Source organism: Patella vulgata, chromosome 5 (genome assembly GCF_932274485.2).
Source record: "Patella vulgata chromosome 5, xgPatVulg1.2, whole genome shotgun sequence".
Lineage (NCBI taxonomy): Eukaryota > Metazoa > Mollusca > Gastropoda > Patellidae > Patella > Patella vulgata.
This window is the reverse complement of record NC_065883.2, coordinates 69,911,430-69,931,171: the sequence shown is the minus strand read 5'-3', so window position 1 is coordinate 69,931,171 and position 19,742 is coordinate 69,911,430.

The following is a 19,742-nucleotide window of genomic DNA, read 5'->3' as shown; positions in this document are numbered from 1 at the left end:
CTGCAAAGGTTTAATTAGGCATAGATTATATTTTTGTATTTATGAAAAGCGGCTTAACCTTTCTAAAATTTGTGTAAATTTCCGTTTTATTCTTTCACCATTCATTTCAATGTTAACATTATCAGTTGTCATTGTTAAATATTTCACTGATGTCACATCTTTGTATGAGTTGTCGATATATCTCAACACGTCTGCCAAAATTCCACGACCTCGGTATCCCTTTTTGACCCGTCCAGCTGCGATAGCTATAGTAGCACCTGCATCTACCAATCTATCGCCATGGAAAGACACCTATAAATATAATATTTGCATAGTATTAGTAAGTGATAACAGATGTTCCTTATAAATAAGCGATTATATTAACATTACACGTAAAGAGCACCGGTACCAGGGGTTTTAGAATAGTACATTAATCGATTGATTTTGGAATCTGGTTAACGGCCGGCTCGTGAAAGCGTGCAAAGTAACAACTTTGATCAGCTATGCAAATAAAGGGAAGTAACTACACGGGGGACAAAACATAATTCCTAGTTACAGCTGTGTAAAGCGTGATGAATAAAACAAACCACTGCGAGAAGTATGGTTACCCCCCTTCCCTGCAGGCGTGGTTTATGTCAACAAACTCACGATTTCACCATCTATTTCACCAACATGACAGTTGAACCATTTTAAGTATTTATCATACATTGCAGGAAGATAATCTCGTCCTTGATTAATCTTTCCAATATCCATAACACCCCGATAGTCTTGTAATGTAGCTCGCCTTCTGACCAGTTTGGCTGCCATGCTGATAATTTAACACTTTTCTAAAGAATAAAACATTGATAGTTTTAAAATGTTGCGTGGTTCTCTTCTTTTTCCAGGCCCGTAGCTAGCGGGGAGGGGTGGGACAGCCTTTGCCCATTGGGGAATGAATCGATTCTCCCAATAGGCGCCCTTTCCACTGGACGCAATTCGAAGCCACCGAGAAAAGTGTCCCCTCCCCTCTAGCTACTGGCCTGTTTTCGCATTTACAATTTGGAAATATTTCATGACATTTTACGGTAATAACGAATTAACCACTTGTATGTCATATTTGCGGTACTTTTTAGTTAACTACCTATGAAATTAGTTGTCGAGTAGTAAAATACCATTTACAAGCTAAAAATAAAGCATTACTTATTTAGTTGTGTTTTATGACGTTTTACATTGTTGTCCCGGACTATAAATAGTTGATGATTACCTTATCTAATGTGATGTTGCATACTCGACTTGAAGGTCAAATGAAGGCAGTAGAGAATCCGACCTGATTATCTCGCTGTTTTAATGGCTATGTGTTATTACAATAGGGGTTTTAACATATCCCGTGCGTCGAAATAGTACTGATAGATATTATGTTTCATTTTATGACGATTATAGCGAAGAAATGAGAGGTGTGACGAAAGTGCAAAGTTAACCCGAACTTCTATTCCCTCAAGTTTCAGCCTGATCCCAAATATTACACTCACCTGAATCGTTAAAATAGCCTGCACATACATGGCCACGTTTAAAGATCCTAATCGTCTATGTGAGTTATGCACTGTCAGAGGTAAATTAGTATTGTGTTCTAGAAAGTTACAGTTGTCATGTGATGTTATCTCCACGGAAACAACCATAACCGAATAATAATATTTATTATAAACATATATATGTATTTTATATTCCGTGCTATGACATAGAATCACTGAATAAAGCATTATTATTATTACTATTATAAACTGCATTAAAACGGGGAAATCGTTCAAATGTGGACACAAGTTTTTTCAACTTGCTGTCCTCAGTCGGAAGCTTTCAATCAAATATAGTAGAAATAAGCTCTTTTTTATTCAATAGTATTGTAAAAAACACCGTAAGAAAACTAAAACACCGTAAGAAAACTAAAACATAGTTTAAGATATAATATTTTAATATTCACTATTAAAGCTCAATAGTTTACAGAATCTGTTAAAAGTGCACACACTGTTTATAAGCATAACTTTCAGTACGAAATTAAGTCTTTTAAGATACATGTAATATGGAGAGAGTCTCACTAGTCCGCCACTATAAAAACAAGCCAACAGTGAAGCTGATGTCCTCCGCCGAAATCCCAAATAAATAGATGACACATATTAAAGATACATTAAGGGAGATTTGCTATAACAGTTCAAAAATAGATCACTTTATTCTGAGCATAGTTATCACCAATGTAATTTTTGACTGGAAATGGGATTGAATTCCATCTTCTCCGATTCTTAGTATGGCCGATCGTTTGATTGACAGGCGTTAACTTCACCTACATAATCTCTGCTGTCTTTTGTCTGCTGTTATCATATCCGAATTTGTGTTTTACCTTTTTGGATTTTTATAACAATTGGACAAAATGAGTGAGAGGTTAAATTTTCATTCTTACTTTTTCGTCAACGTAACGGTTAATCTCCGCTCACGACGCCATTTAAAATTAAATCAGTCAACAAAATCCCGTTTAAATCCAAGCCATCCGTGGGTCTACAGAGTTGATTGTGTGCTTGTTGTGTAAATAAAGATCTAATTTATAATTCTATGACATCTGAAGCCTAAATAAATACTTGCAATAATCAGATTTAGCTCTTGCATAATGTATGTTTAATTAATAGCACATTTATTTTTTGAAGAGTATCGAGCAATCCAACTACACACTACGTTTCATCACTCTCTATCAAACAGAATCAAGATTATCTTATCCCAAAGCATCGACCAATGAAATTGATAAGCTCTGCTTAGCTTTAGTTTGAAATGCTAATCATTGAACTCGACAAGACATTCACCTAACGAACATCTACATCAAGTTTAAACATTCTACCTTAATTAAAAGCAGAGTTAATATGTCCCAAAGTCTTGACCAATCAAACTGCTTATCGCTCCTTGGCCCAAGCAGAAATTTCTCACCATCAAACTTGGTCAAGGTAATGATATAATGAATCTATATTCGGAGTTTCATCGGTCTCACTTCATTATAACCAAAGTTATCGTGCCCCAAAGCAACAACCAATCAGATTAACTTATCTCTGCTTACCGTAGGCATACAAGGTTCATCATTGAACTCCATCAAGGCATTCACCTAATGAAAGCCTACACCAAGTTTGAACATTCTATATTAATTAGAATGAGAGGTATCATATTCCATCGTCTCGACCAATCAAATTGATTATCGCTCTGCTTACCCTGAGCAGAAAATGCTCATTTTCGACCTTAGTCAATGTATTGATGTAATAAAACTATACCCCAAGTTTCATCACCCTCACTTAATTAGAACTAAAGTTATCGTGTCCCAAAGCATCAACCAATCAAATTGCTTATCTCTGCTTACCCTCAGCAGAAAATGCTCATCTTCGAACTCCATTTAGATAGTGCAGGACGAAGGGCCTGGCACAGAACAGTGATCGGACGAAAACACAAACCCCTGTGTACACATTGGCGCAGGCATAAAAAGAACCCCTGACAGTTGGAATTCGATGGAGAAATGCCACTTCCCTCGAAAATTTCCGCCAGAGGACTGTTGACTCTGGATAGCGTTTCCTTATCCTCAGTAGCCCGATTGACGCAGACAACTAGGAAAATTAAATGAAATGGGGTTTAACGTCCTACTCCGATTGGGCTAATGAAGACGGGCATGCTCTATATATTGTACTATGAGGGGAAAATTTGCCCTGAGCGGCCCTGCCGACCTACTCTTGTATTGAATTCAATCTATTCTAGTAAAAATTGTTACACGCCATTGTCAGTGCGTTGCGTATATACTAGGGACCTTTCGCATCGGTACGAAAATGAACACCAAAACGAACATGTTCGTTTACGTTTTCGTATGCTCTAACACGCGGTTTTGCAATCCGACGTACGATAATAGCTAGATGGCGTTAATTTCCACTCCATGAACTTCTCGGTCAAGTCATTGTTTTCAATCGATTTTTTTGGCAGATGTACAACAAATCAAGCAGAATATTGCTTTTGAGCACATTCTACGAACTCTACACAATCAACAATATACACAAAGCATCGACAAATGGTGCAAAATTCAATATATGAGACAAGAAACATATTCGTTTGCATACCTACGTAAATCCAGCTCCATACGCGTAACGATTTTTCACTGGCCGAACACTCATTCCGGATTGACGTCACAAGTACACAGGAATCGTTGACGTTTTCGTATTCGTTTTTGTACCGATTAAAAGGTCCCTACTATAGTCAGGTTTGTGCGCTGCATTGCATTGTCGGGGTTGGTGTATTACATTTCATTGCCGGTCAGGGTTGGTGCTTTAGTATTATTGTCAACAGTTCGTTACGGGTGTGCATTTACATGTGATCATCAATCGTAAAAATGACAATAATATAGGCTGACTAGTGCAGCCGCGGACTAGTGAGCATTCCCCGTAATATGTATGTTACATTGCTTTCATTGGAATGGCAGTAGAAACCAGGTTGCAAGTCTTTCATTTTGTATATGATACAAAATGTTGGCATAAGTACCAGTATGCGAAAATAAACTTTTCAGATAAAACAGTTACTACCTGCTTATTTTTAGAGGATTATTTTCATGATGAATTGTTCTGGTAAATATTTTGTAACGTTAATGTGTAAAGTGTATTCTGTATTTTAACACAGTGACAATGATATTGTGGAGCAATGGAAATTGTAAACGTGGATACGTATTTTGAACTGCTGACATATGCAGTTTGTACAGTGAACATTGAAATAATATTGACAACGGTATCCTTCCATAATGGAAAATATACTGTAAGTATAATCTTCTGTTGACCTGCATTAGTGTAGTAATCATGATTAATGACAACGATCACTATAAAACTGATTAAAACATATCTAATAACACACTATTTATGGATAACAATTACTGTGGTTTATTTCACTGCGACGTTTCAACAAGATTTCACAAGTCGTTATCAAGCATATAACGCGATTTCCAGGCATTTCGAATACTTTCTAGTAATTTGGAGTGGGTAGTAAATTATGTCAGTTGCAGCATAAAAACTGGTAAAAAGTCATCTTTAAAATACAAGCTCTATTACTACGAAAACAAGAACGATTTACTTTTGCCACATTTTTCATTTTAAGAGACTTCACATTTTTTATCCAGATCTCGGATGTATAGAAGACTTGTATATACTTTATCTACTTTTAATATATGAATGACCATTTTAAAAGAGTTCAAATTTACAATCTATATATACTCCGCGAAATTAAAAACTTGACACTGATGAATTTCAACAAATTTTTTTTTCTGGTAAGTCAAGTAAATTTTAAAGTGTTTCTAACGATAGTAAGTAGTAAGAAGCCTTTAATTTCATAAAATTGTAAAGTCACGTGGATCATGTGACTTGAGCATATAAAGATGAAAAACACGTGCTAACACAAACTCGTGAGGTCAATCGATGCAAGTTTGTTTAAACTGAACACACACACGTAACTTGAACTGGAAAAACAAATTAAAATTGTTATTTTCATCTTTGTTAGAAAATGCCGCGCCTTTCAAATGTAGAACGTCTACGTGCTATAAGTAGGCTCTATGCTGGTCTGTCTGTGGTCACTGTTGCAAGAGCCTTTAATTGTTCACGCCAGACAATAATTAATCTTAGAATGAGAGTGCTTCAAACTGGAACTATTGCCGACCGTGCAAAGGGGGGAGCGCCACGTGTGACATCACTCCAGGAAGATCAAGCAATACGATTACGTCTTTTTAGAAACAGATTTGTCACTGCAACCTCCACAAGTAGAGAGATGTTTGGTGGAAGGGTAACTGCACAAACTGTTCGAAATCGCTTGCAGACTGCTGGTCTTCGAGCTCGGAGGCCCTATAATGGACCAATATTGACACCTCTTCATCGCCGTAACGGAGTTGTATGGGCCACAAGACACATAAGATTTACTCAAAGAATTCCTGTGGAATTCGGTTGTCTTTAGTGACGAATCTCGATTCACTTTCAGATTTGCCGATGGCAGGGTCCGAGTGTACCGCAGACGAGGTGAACGTTACGCTCAAGTATGCGTCAGAGAAGTTCACCGATTTGGTGGCGGCAGCGTCATGGTCTGGGGTTCTTATTTGTGCACATGGACGCTCTCCTCTTTTTGTTGTCCAAGGGAACTTAAATGCTGTCCAGTACAGGGATCAGATTTTGCAACCTGTTCTTCTTCCGTTTATGCAGAGACATGGGCCTGGACTAACGTTTCAACAAGACAATGCTCGACCCCATACAGCAATTGCTACCCAGAATTTTTTAAGAAATGCCGGTGTCCAAGTCCTGGATTGGCCAACGCTTAGCTTAGCCCCGACCTTAATCCTATTGAACACATCTGGGACGAACTGGGTTGACGTGTTCGTCAGCAAGTGAATCCACCACTGACGTTGCAGGACCTTCAACATGCTCTTGCTGAGCAGTGGCGACGTCTTCCTCGGGTAGTGTTTACTAATGTTCTGAGATCCATGAGAAGACGTTGTGTGGCAGTACGAGACGCTAGAGGAGGCCACAACCGTTAAACACTTTATTCCGATTGTTCTCCAAGTCTGTGAATTTCATTTTGGGGGGTACTGTGACATCACGAACGTTATCAATGTCAAGGACTTTCGGCGAGACGTATTCTTGCTTTCTGTTGATGTCAAGGTCGTCTGTGCACAACATAACACTAAAATAGTTGCCTTAAACCAAATATTAAAAATCTAGTCCCAAAAATCCCGATTGTCAAGTTAGTGACCAGTCTGGTTGGGGCAGTGGTGGGTATCAGTGGTATCTATCAATATCTCCTCCTCTGGCAAATACAGGTAGCATATGAAGTGTATATATGGATAGGGAAGGCATAAACAGGGGGTTTAGACTGCTTTTCAGCTGCTCACTTCTATCACTGGGCTCGTCCGGTGCATGGAGTTGGATGTCAGTATACAGGAACACCATACTCAAGAACTGAGAAAGGCCATGTGTACGTGCTAGTTCTATTCAGATGGCGTACGTGTTCATCATTGACTGGACTGCTTTCTTTCCGCTTCCATATTATTAAAAATATTCAAAACCCGACAGACGGCGCGACGCTTCCCGACAAACTGAGCATTCATTCCCGACAAGGCCATACCCCCACCCCATTTTCAAAAACTCCTCGGCTAATTACCGATCTCACAATTCTGAGCTCTTTTCAGATTTCTATTTTTTTTCATGAAAATATTTGTTGGGGTGGGGGGCGGTGCCTCGTACGCCTATGGCTTTGAATATCCAAAACCATTAGATTTTTTGTTGTTATAATATATGTATAGTGTTCAAAGCTTTCAGCCGTTAAGGCACACTGGGTTGCCTTGGAAAAAACAATGTACCATTGTTGTCTTCAATATAGTTTTCAATTGTAATAAATTCATCGGTGTCTGTTTCCCCCCCAAAAAAGGTTGTTAAAGGTAAAACATTCTCCAAATTCGGGGTGCTGTAGCGATGACACAAATTTTCTGGTATGCACCTCAAGTGAACAAAACACAGCTGTGATGTCTCGAATTTGTCTAGCCAGGGATTTCTTGACCCCATATTACGTCTCTCGGGAGAAAGCCCATCTAAGCCAAATCCTCATAAGCTTTACGACACCCCACCGTGCAAAAGGAGTCTTTAACATACCGAAAATCTCACTTGAAGGGGACCCGACAATTTCTGCTGTTCAATTAAAACTCCTCCAGTTGAAATAAATTGATTTCCTTGTCATTTTGAGGACGTTAAATCCCCCCCTAAATTTTCATATTTATTCCTTATACACTAAGACAGTGGTTCTGAACCTTTTTTGCCAACGGCACACTTTGGAACACAGGAAGAAATGGCGGCACACTTTGGAACACAGGAAGAAATGGCGGCACACCTGGCTAAACGTATATGAAAAAAATATTTGAATTTTGCAAAATAAAAACATGGAAAGTCAGACGGCATAAAACCGTAGACACAGACTAGTCATAGACACCTAGAATGATTCAAACTAAAAAAAGAAAAACACAGCTATAAACTGATCAGTAGACACCAGTGAATACTCAATTAGGATCATGTGGTTTTTCGCACTTTCTTAGTGTGCCGTTTAAAATCTAGCGGCACTTAGGAAGATCTCGCGACACACTGGTTGAGAATCACTGCCCTAAGATGATCCCTATTGATTTTGGTGCATGCCCGACCGCCAGTGGCTGAGCAACGTCCATTTCGTGTATTTGTTTGCAAGCTACAGGCCACATTTCTTAACGTATCATCTTGAAACTCTGCATACTTATTCCTTCTATCCTAAGGAACATCCCTATTGTTAGTGGTGAATGCCAAACCCCAAGAGGAGAGCCATTTACAGGTGGCAATATTTCATACTCATTCCTTATACCCTTAGGCTGGCCTCTATTATTTTTGGTGCATGTCCGACCCCCTGGGACAGAGCCACGCCCAATTTTTGTTTTTGTGCTTCGCCTACAGGCGCAATTGTTAATAGATCCTTTTTTAAACTTTGCATACCTATTTCTTATGCCCTAAAGATGACCCTATTGTTTTTTGGTGATTGCCTGGCCCCCAGGGGCAGTGACAACCCCATTTTTCTGTCTGTGTGTTGCCTACAGGCCACGATTATTAATGGATCGTCTTGGAACCTAAAGGACGACAACTGCATGTCCCGACTCCGAGGGGCAGCGTCACGCCCAATTTTTGCGTTGTATCTTTTACAGGTCGCAATTCTGAATGGATCAGCTTGGTACTTGGCATGTGTATTCCTTATAGCCTAAGGGCGGCAACTATTGATTTTGGTGTATGCCTCGACCTCCAGAGGCAGAGTCAAATGTTGCCTTTAGCGCCCGAACGCCACATTTCTTATTGGATTATCTTTGAACTTGGTATACTTATTCCTTATACCCTACACACCAACTTTTTGTTGATATTTTGTCTGTAAATGATATTCATGTCCAATCCCCAGGGGTAGAGCAGCGCCCAATTTTTGTGTTTTTTGTCAACAGGCTGGAATTCTAAATGGATCATCTTGGAGCTTGGCATATTTATATATTCCTTATACTGAAAGGATAGCAACTATTTATTTTGGTGCTTGTCCCGACCCCCAGGGGTGTGGTACCTCACCCACTTTTTTTTCAAATTTTTATTTGTATATACTCTACAGGCTGCAATTGTTAACAGATTTTGTTCAAATTCAGCATATCAATCATTTCAATAACAGGATGGTACCTATTTATATTGTTCCATATCTAATCCCCAGGGGCAGAGCCACGCCCAATTTTTGTATTTCTACAGGCTGCAATTCAGAATGGATCATCTTGAAACTTTGCATATTTATTTCTTATACCGTAAAAGACAGCAAATATTTATTTTTGCAGGCCCTGACCCCCCCCCCACTTTTTTTTGTTAATATTTATTTCAGTAAATTTGGCAAAACAAACCAACGCCTAGGTTTCTTTGTTTCCTGTCATATTACAGCCATATTTATATTTCATTCTCTTCATTTTAAAAAGTACCATATCAATCAAAGCAGGAATGTGGACGTAAATTGCAGCGTTGGCGATGTTCTTGTTCATAAAATGGTTTTCTATTAATAAGTCGAGGAACGTATATTTTTATTAAAATGGTTTTCCATAAATTTCCTTTTCGTGACGTCTTCGGCTTTCATTTTATAAAAGGGAAAATCTGGACATTTACTTGTAGGTGTTGTGCACATCTAAAGATATGTCTATTTACAAATAAGAGAGGGGTTCACTAGTCCGCGGGTTCATGAGTCCGCCGCTATAAGAAATACTATAAATATGGGTATCATAAAACCTAATCTGAACCCTAATCCTATTAATAGATATCGGTGGACTACCCCAACCCCTAATAACAGATATCGGTGGACTAATGAACCCGCGGACTAGTGAGCATTCCACACAAAGACGGGCCCGTTTTAAAATTACAATCCTGTCGATGGTTGCGTACTCTATCCCCTAGACGTGTGCCCGTCTCCCCGATGTACACATCGATTCTTGGTATGGGTTACATTGTAGCCGATGATTGAAGCGTCTTTCTAGATTTTCATGCAAGAAGGATCGTTCGTCAAGTGCACGATTATCTCTTCATTAAGTAGCTTACTTTTCCGTCAAAGGTCCAACAGTTTTTTTTTTAAAAGTTCCCTGCAGGATTTGAAGAGAAAGGCACGCTTTCTTCTAAAAGCTTCATTGGTAAATAATTTTGTCGGTTTATTTGGGCCCGAGTTTCTAGTTTTTAGATTACTTTTTTGTCATATGTCAGTGCCTAGTCCCCGTAGCTTATGAACCGAACAATTATATCGCGGTTGGATCCCTGCATTCTTTTACTAACTCGATGTGTTCGACCGATTTGCTTTTTTGATATTTTGAGTGACCCGTCATCTTTGAGAATTTCATTGTTTATCCCGTCTAGTGCGATTTTTTCAGTGTCTTCTGTATCGTATGCATAGATTTAAGGCACGTCCGCCTTGAATATTGCTTCATGTCGTCAACTCAATTTTCGAGCAGATGGATACAGTTGGACATGGATTCAATAATTTCCGGCTGTGCGCATGACATTAGATAAACCTTAGCTTGGTCGCGCTTCAAACGTTCATATACTCAGCCAAATTAAAAACTTGACACTCGGGATTTTTGGGACTAGATTTTTAATATTTGGTTTAAGGCAACTATTTTAGTGTTATGTTGTGCACAGACGACCTTTACATCAACAGAAAGCAAGAATACGTCTCGCCGAAAGTCCTTGACATTGATAACGTTCGTGATATCACAGTACCCCCCAAAATGAAATTCAGACTTGGAGAACAATCGGAATAAAGTGTTTAGTAACGGTTGTGGCCTCCTCTAGCGTCTCGTACTGCCACACAACGTCTTCTCATGGATCTCAGAACATTAGTAAACACTACCCGAGGAAGACGTCGCCAGTGCTCTGCAAGAGCATGTTGAAGGTCCTGCAACGTCAGTGGTGGATTCACTTACTGACGAACACGTCGACCCAGTTCGTCCCAGATGTGTTCAATAGGATTAAGGTCGGGGCTAAGCGACGGCCAATCCAGGACTTGGACACCGGCATTTCTTAAAAAATTCTGGGTAGCAATTGCTGTATGGGGTCGAGCATTGTCTTGTTGAAACGTTAGTCCAGGCCCATGTCTCTGCATAAACGGAAGAACAGGTTGCAAAATCTGATTTCTGTACTGGACAGCATTTAAGTTCCCTTGGACAACAACAAGAGGAGAACGTCCATGTGCACAAAAAAAACCCAAACCATGACGCTGCCGCCACCAAATCGGTCAACTTCTCTGACGCATACTTGAGCGTAACGTTCACCTGCGGTACAGTCGGACCCTGCCATCGGCAAATCTCAAAGTGAATCGAGATTCGTCACTAAAGACAACCGAATTCCACTGTCTTTGAGTAAACCTTATGTGTCTTGTGGCCCACACAAGTCGGTTACGGCGATGAAGAGGTGTCAATATTGGTCCATTATAGGGGCTCCAAGACCAGCAGTCTGCAAGCGATTTCGAACAGTTTGTGCAGTTACCCTTCCACCAAACATCTCTCTACTTGTGGAGGTTGCAGTGACAAATCTGTTTCTAAGATGACGTAATCGTATTGCTTGATCTTCCTGGAGTGACGTCACACGTGGCGCCCCCGCCCTTGGGCGATCGGCAATAGTTCCAGTTTAAAGCACACTCATTCTAAGATTAATTATCGTCTGGCGTGAACAATTAAAGGCTCTTGCAACAGTGACCACAGACTGGCCAGCATAGAGCCTACCTATAGCACGTAGACGTTCTACATTTGAAAGGCGCAGAATTTTCTAACAAAAATGAAAATAACAATTTTAATTTGTTTTTCCAGTTCAAGTTACGTGTGCGTGTTCAGTTTAAGCAAACTTGCATCGATTGACCTCATGAGTTTGTGTTTGCACGGGTTTTTCAGGTTTTTCAGGTTTTCATCTTTATATGCTCAAAAGTCACGTGACTTTACAATTTTATGAAATTAAAGGCTTCTTACTACTTTCTATCGTTAGAAAGACTTTAAAATTTATTTGACTTACCAGAAAAAAAAATTGTTGAAATTCATCAGTGTCAAGTTTTTAATTTGGCTGAGTATAGATGAGAATTTTAAAACTTGCACCATCTTTCATCATTGAATCGAGAAATTCATTTATACTGGCCGAATCATTGCTTGATGTAATATTTGAGCGGACGGGGTCGTTTTACAGATTACAATTTAACTTGATTTGATAAGGCCCCTAGCTAGGTTGGTCTTTGTATAAACACTGGTGGCAGACCACTATGAGCTGATCTCAATAGTCAGTGATGTCTCGGGTTGAGTTTTCTAAAAAAATGTTGGGGGTTGGATGGTTGAATGGTTAGCACGTGCATGCTGTATAATAAAGCCTGTCATTGAGTCAACTGGCGTGGTTTCGAATCCCCGGTTGTAAGTGACAAAGAGTAGGGTCGCCTGTCCAACCTCGAGAACTTTCCTCCGGTTTCCTCCCACTGCTAAAGACCCATATGTTAGTTCCGAAATGACCTAGTTTGTGTCGAGTGGACGCTAAACCCCATTTATCTCTCTCTCTATAAAATATTACTATATCGATTAATTATTGCTTCTCGGAGAACTATATACTTGCTGCGGTGTGGTGTATAACAAGTCTTATTGAATAGTATTATGTAATGTGATATGTTAAATAAATGAGCAGTTGTCCCCTCGATCTACATCACGTTTACTTCACTCCGCAATTACACACTACACACCTTGGAAATTTTGACGACCATTGTAAGTCAAGGCATATATGAGATTTTTTATGTCATAATTCATATTATCGGTGACGCTAAAAGTAAGGTTATGAAAATTATATTTGTTATTTGGCGTAATATGGTCGAAACATTTACATCGAAGATCCGGGGTCCCTGTGATAGATGAATTGAATTTTTGATTTAATGAATTGAACATTATAAAATTTCGTTCTAAGGTTGTCGTTTGATGCCAGGAGTGTCCTGCTCTCGTGCAGTGTTTTAAAGAAGTAGGGATGTTGGGGGTTATGACTAGCGACAAAGGTAATGCTATTATCCGAACTGTCTTTTGCTGCATATCTATCTCAACTTCTATTACTCCATGTTTCAATAAACTTCTTTGTAGCTCACCTAAATATGCAAGCTGCATAAACAGATTTTTTTAAAAATTAAAATTGAGCTTCATTCTTGTACACTTGCAAAAGTATTGATTTCTAATTTATACAACCAGAACTTAGTGTCATAAATTATCTCAAGTAGTTCTGATAAGTAACAATCAGCCAAAGGTAACCGGCCTTGCTTCGTTTTCAGAAATAGAGAGCAATATTATTAAACAGGGCCACACCATGAGGACAAGGGACACTGTGGAATCTGATATATTATTATGCTTATCAGTAATCTAATCCTATCTATACCCGAACCTTGAACGTAATTTTAGGGGCGTTTAGTTTCACTTTAAAAAAAATGTTTAAATACCGTTCATCCTATTCACATATTAGATTCAAGGTGTATAGCCTATACATGAATGTTTTGGATAAACATCAGGAGATCAAGGTAACATTCATATTTAAATTGTTTTGTTATTAATAATACTGTTCGCTGGTTTTTGTGGTATGTTATAATGGATTGGTCAAGACCTATTCCTACCACGCGTAATAATTGAACTCTTTCATAAGAGGGCGTAATTAAAAGGCTTGTAGTTTCAGTTTATCATTAGCCTTTATCGTTAATTGGCGGTGGTATATACTGAATTCAATAAGGTTAGCATCACCAGCATTTATAATACTATATGTTTTGGATAGGTTTTATTCAATAGCGTACGAGAGCGATCAGTTTATGGGGGGCAAGAAATATTAAGTGAGAATCCCATGGTGAAACTTTTTTTTACATTATTTTCGTCCATTTCGTCATCGACACCATGCGCTGATGTCACACAAAACGATTCACAGCGAGTTAGCCGCCCCTGATTGTGCTTGTTCATAATGTTTGTTTTTTTATAAATTTATATTTATCCACTGTGTCAAGGTTAATATTATGCATTAAAAATGCAAAACGCACTCTTTAATTTTTTTAAAAATTTTATTTGTGGCTAATTTTTATATTTTATGATCTTTAAAATTCACTACGAATGCTATTGTGTGACGTCAGTGCATGGTGTCAATGACAAAATGGAAATGGACGAAAATAATGTAAATATTTAAAACAAGTTGCTCTGATACCGTTTTGTGGGAGTATTTATGCAATTAAAACGACTAGATTGACGAAAAAACATATCTGAGTAAATCGTTAGAGGTTAAATTGCCTGACATTACGAATTGTTGAATAAAACCGAGCCGAAGCCAGAGCAGCTAAAATCGAGGCTTCAACGAGCATTGCATTTCTATTCTTTTCATACGCCCACATTTTCATGTGGACGTATATTGTCGTCGCCCCTGTCCGTCCGTCCACCCACAATTGTTTATGTACAGTCTACAGGTCACAATTTTTATCCGATTTCAACGAAACTTGAAATATAGGGTTATCACCCTAAGATCTCGGTTCCTTTCGATATTGGCATGTATCGGACTGTAACTTCATGGATTATGGCCCCTGATTGTACGAAAAATCACGTTTTTAGCTTGTGAACACTGTAGAGGTCACAATTTTTATCCGATTTGGTTTAAACTTGAAATGTATGCTTATAACCCAAAGATCTCGATTCCTGAATTATGGCCCCTGATCATACGAAAAATCGCGTTTTTAGCTTGTGGACCCTATAGAGGTCATAATTTTTATCCGATTTAAAAAACCGTATTATTATATCACCGTTACACCCCAAGGACAACTGAGTTCGAATTTCGTTAAAATCGGCCCAAAACTGACAGACAAAATGGCCGCCCTTCGTTCTCAAATAGCGTAAAAATATGGTATATCAAGGTTGTGGACCCTATAGAGGTCACAATTTTTATCCGATTTTGTTGATCCTTGAAATGTAAGTTTATAACCCAAAAATCTCGGTTCCTTTCGATATTCGCGCATATCGTACCGTAACTTCATGGCCCCTGATTGTACGAAAAATCACGTTTTTAGCTTGTTGACCCTAGGTCATAATTCTTATCCGATTTAAAAAAACGTATTATTATATCACCGTTACACCCTAAGGACGGCTAAGTTCGAATTTTGTGAAAATCGGCCCAAAACTGACAGACACAATGGCCGTCCTTCGTTCTCAAATAGGGTAAAAATATGGTATATCAAGGTTGTGGACCCTATAGAGGTCACAATTTTAATCCTATTTTGATGAAACTTGAAATGTAAGTTTATAACCCAAAGATCTCGGTTCCTCTCTATATTCGCGCATATCTGAACGTAACTTCCTGAATTATGGCCCCTGATTGTACAAAAAATCGCGTTTTTAGCTTGTGAACCCTATAGAGGTCATAGTTTTTATCCGATTTAAAAAACCGTATTATTATATCACCGTTACACTCTAAGGACGACTGAGTTAGAATTTCGTATAAAGATATGGTATATCAAGGTTGTGGACCCTATATATAGGTCACAATTTTTATCCGATTTTGTCGAAACTTGAAATGTAAGTTTATAACCCAGAGATCTCGGTTCCTTTCGATATTTGCGCATATCGAATTGTAATTTCCTGAATTATGGCCCTTGATTGTAGGAAAAATCACTTTTTTTTTAAGCTTGTTCTCTATTCATCTCTCGAAAATGTGGGCGTATACTGCCTGGCAGCCGCTGGTTTTATTATATATTGTTTGGTTGAGCATGGTGTATGCATATTATACGGATAGAAGGTCAGACTCCTGTGATTACATCAATACATTGACTAAGTCAAATGATGTACATTTCCGCTAAACTAACGCAGAGCTAAGACATTAATTGCTCAATGCTTTGAGACAAGATAACTTATGGGGAGTGGTGAAATTTACTAAGGATTAAGGTGCATTCCGACCCCAAGGGACAGAGCCACGCCCTTTATTTGTATTTGATTGTTTGTCGTCTACAGGCCGCATTTCTTATCGAATCATCTTGAAACTTGTCATTCTTATACCCTATGGATCGCCCCTATTGTTTTGGTGCATAGTAATCTTCCGTATGATATACGAACACGTATACACAGTTTCAAGACAATCCATTAAGAATTGCGGCCTGTAGGCGAAACACACAAGAGGAGCGACGACATAATACGTTCACATTATGAATGTGGATGTATAATAAGTACCATATCAATTGAAGCAGGATCGTGGACGTATATTGCAGCGGTAGCGACCTTGCTCTTGCTAAAAAGGTAACTGTGCAATTTATTTATTTCCGGGTGTAATTGCTTTCGCCGATCTCATGATGTACGAATGCACTGACACTATTTATAGACACACACACACTCTCTCTCGAAGAAGAAGAAGAAGAAATGTGTTTAAATGTCCGTTTTTGTGAATGTTCATAATTTTGGGGTGGAAGAATCAGAAAGTATACAAGTATGAAATGACGTCACTGCCTGTGAATCCCTTTGACCATACCTGATAAAAAATCGAAATGGTTAACCACTTTCAAGATTTTATTAGATGATTGTGAAATGTTAACTCGTTGTGGGTATACAGATAAAGATTATGGGAATGTTAAAAACGTTTTATAGGCCAGGCAATGTCATGGATGTTATATTGAAGTCAATGTCGAGATAATTACTAGTCTGATAACTATAGGGCAATTCCACGGTAATGGACATTCATTTTGAACTTGTCGAATTTTTATTACTTCTGATATTAGCTAACCATGAATAATTAACTATTTGGGTGTTATAGAGTATCAAAAACATATATTGTAAGTGTCCATTGACATGAATTTATTTGTTGATAACCGCAGGAAATAAATATTGGCCCCTCAAGGTAAGAGTAACGGATGTACAGAAATGAACACTAGGATTTGCCGATATGAACATATACTAATGTCCAAAAGAAAGTGTACACACTACAAATAGGACTAAGTTTTGTTTAGATTAAAAACATTTGATAAAATATTACTGAGTTTGTTTCCTGCGTCCAAACTCAAAATTCCTAAGCAAATTAAAAAAGCGAAACAGATTGACATTGTACCCAAGTAACGCATTCAATGGAAAACGACTTTGGTTGATGCAGCACAAAATACACAGTGTATACTTTCTTTTGGCCATTAGTATAGTTGTAAAATTGTCCTACGTGGGAAATGGTGTTACCAAGGCGATTGGAACGTATACTAGTCTCAAAATAGTCCAAATATTGTGTTGACGAGACGATAAACCCCAAATTATTCAACTACCATGGTTGAATCATTCAATGAATTGTCGTTTATGTTGTGTATCTATCCATTTAATAAGTTTGGAATGACATGAAGTGGGGGTTAACACCCTACTGAAGACGTCATACTGTGTGCTATGAGGGAAATTTTGGCCTAGTCTTATATCGAATTCAAATGTCAAAGGTTCTTTCACGTGCACCTAATGTGTACATGGGACCCCAATTTCTCACCCAATCCCATAGAAGGGTCGATGAGAGTGTCACCTAGACGTTCGAATGGAACCAAAAACGAAGGTGCATCCGGAGCGGTAGCTGTTCGATTGGCAACAGGATTACGATGCAAGAAAATCTCCTTTTCTGCTCCAACATACATAGGATTCTTCCATGTACACGAGACTGGCAATATAATAGCTTTTCAAATCGAATATCAATCGTCCACGCTTTGAGGTGGAATCGGTTGTAATTGTATAGCTAATTGGTATGGTTTAAGTGAATGTACCGTACCGCTTTATTATTTTATTAGGATCTGATGTTACAATGAGCACCGAACAACTAAGCATGGAGGTTGCTACACGGACTAGAGACGACGCCAAAGGTGATGTTGATTGGTTCTAGGTGTTTTTATAACTTGCTTTCTGCCGAAAAATGGCAAAGTGTTACCTACACGTTGGAATGGAACCGAAAACGAAGGCGCACCCGTATGCACACCACCGTTTGTTGCGCAAACTTTTGTAGTAATTTACTTAAAAGTATTTCTGCTCCCATACCGTGGTCTTTAACAATCGAAAAAGTGCAAGCTGTAGTATATTTGACGGATTCACTTAAGTGCACGATTCAAGTCCTATATATTTTTCGTGCACAATTGCACTCTTACATAATTATTTCGTTTAAACAAAATAATTAATTCGTTTTAACGAAATACTTAATTCGTTTAAATGAAATAATTAATTCTTTTCAACAAAATAATTACTTCGTTTATAACGAAATATTTATTTCGTTTAAACGAATTGGTTTGTTATAATTGATTTGTTATAACGAAATAATTAATTCGTTTACAAAAATTAATTCGTTTAAACGGGTTCGTCTGGTTTTTGCGGCGTAGTTTTCCCTTGTCAGGTATGCAGGACGGAGGGCCTAAAAGGAGAGCTGTCAAATTGTTCGAATTGGACGAACAACCGAGGTCCCGTGGCAATTGCAATTCGATATAAGAGTAGGCTGTAGGTAACGTTATGAGTAACACCATCTTGTATATATCTATATATAGTGTTGTTTAGTTATATGGGTTTATATAACGGTGTTTAGTTGCATAAGTCTATATAGTATTGTTTAGTTACATACGTTTATATTTTTTGTTATTTAGTTAAAGATACATTATGGGAGATTCGATAACGAGTTGGCAGTTCTCACTATAATAGTCAAAAACTAAATAATGTAAAGGCAATTTGCTGAAAATTTAATTCAAATTGATCCACTATGAACCGAGAACAAAGCGTTTGAAATTTCCGCCTAGCCTCGATCATCATTACTAAAGACAGTACGATAAACAGAATAGTTTCATCGGCTTAAGATCGCAGGCTAGCGATGCCATCTAGAGTTGATAATGGTCTGAATAGGTTAATTAATGTCTAATTAATAATTTAGGTAACATTTCAGGCCCAAAGAAAGACCTGCAATAGACAGATTTAGAATTAGGAATACATAGCGTTGTTTAGTTACATATGCTATTATAGTGTCTTTAGTTATATGGGTTTATATAATGGTGTAGTTTTATAGGCCTATAAAGTATTGTTTAGTTGTATGGGTGTATATATGGCGTATAGTTATATAGTGGTGTTTATTTGTATATGCCTATGCAGCATGGTTTAGGCCTTTCGGGTGTTGTTTATTTATATAGTGCTGTTGAGTGACATAGATTGTTGGTATATACCTATACAGTGCTCTTTAATTATATAGGTATATGCATATGATATAGTGTTGTTTAATTATATAGGCATATATGGCGTTGTTTAGTGGGCTATATAGTATTGTTTAGTTGTATAGGCAAATAAATTGTTGTTTCGTTACAGAGTCGTTTTTAGTAATATATATATATATATATATATATAGTGGCTTTTTTGGTATATATAAAGCCATAGACTGGTGATGTGATGCATTATAACAGCCTATAGAGTGTTGTTTAGTTATATAGGCTTATCGAATGTTGTTTAGTGATATAATTTATAGAGTTTTGTATAGTTATGTACACCTGTTGGTTTTGTTTAGTTATGCAAAACTATAGAGGGAAATATGCCTATATTGCAGTCTTTCTTTAGGCCTGAAATGTTATCTAATTTATTAATTAGAAAAAAATTAACTTATCCAGACCATAATCAACTCTCGGTGGCATCGTTAGCCTGGCATATTTACTGGATTAGAACCCTGTCTGCTGTTCGACTTCCATTCATA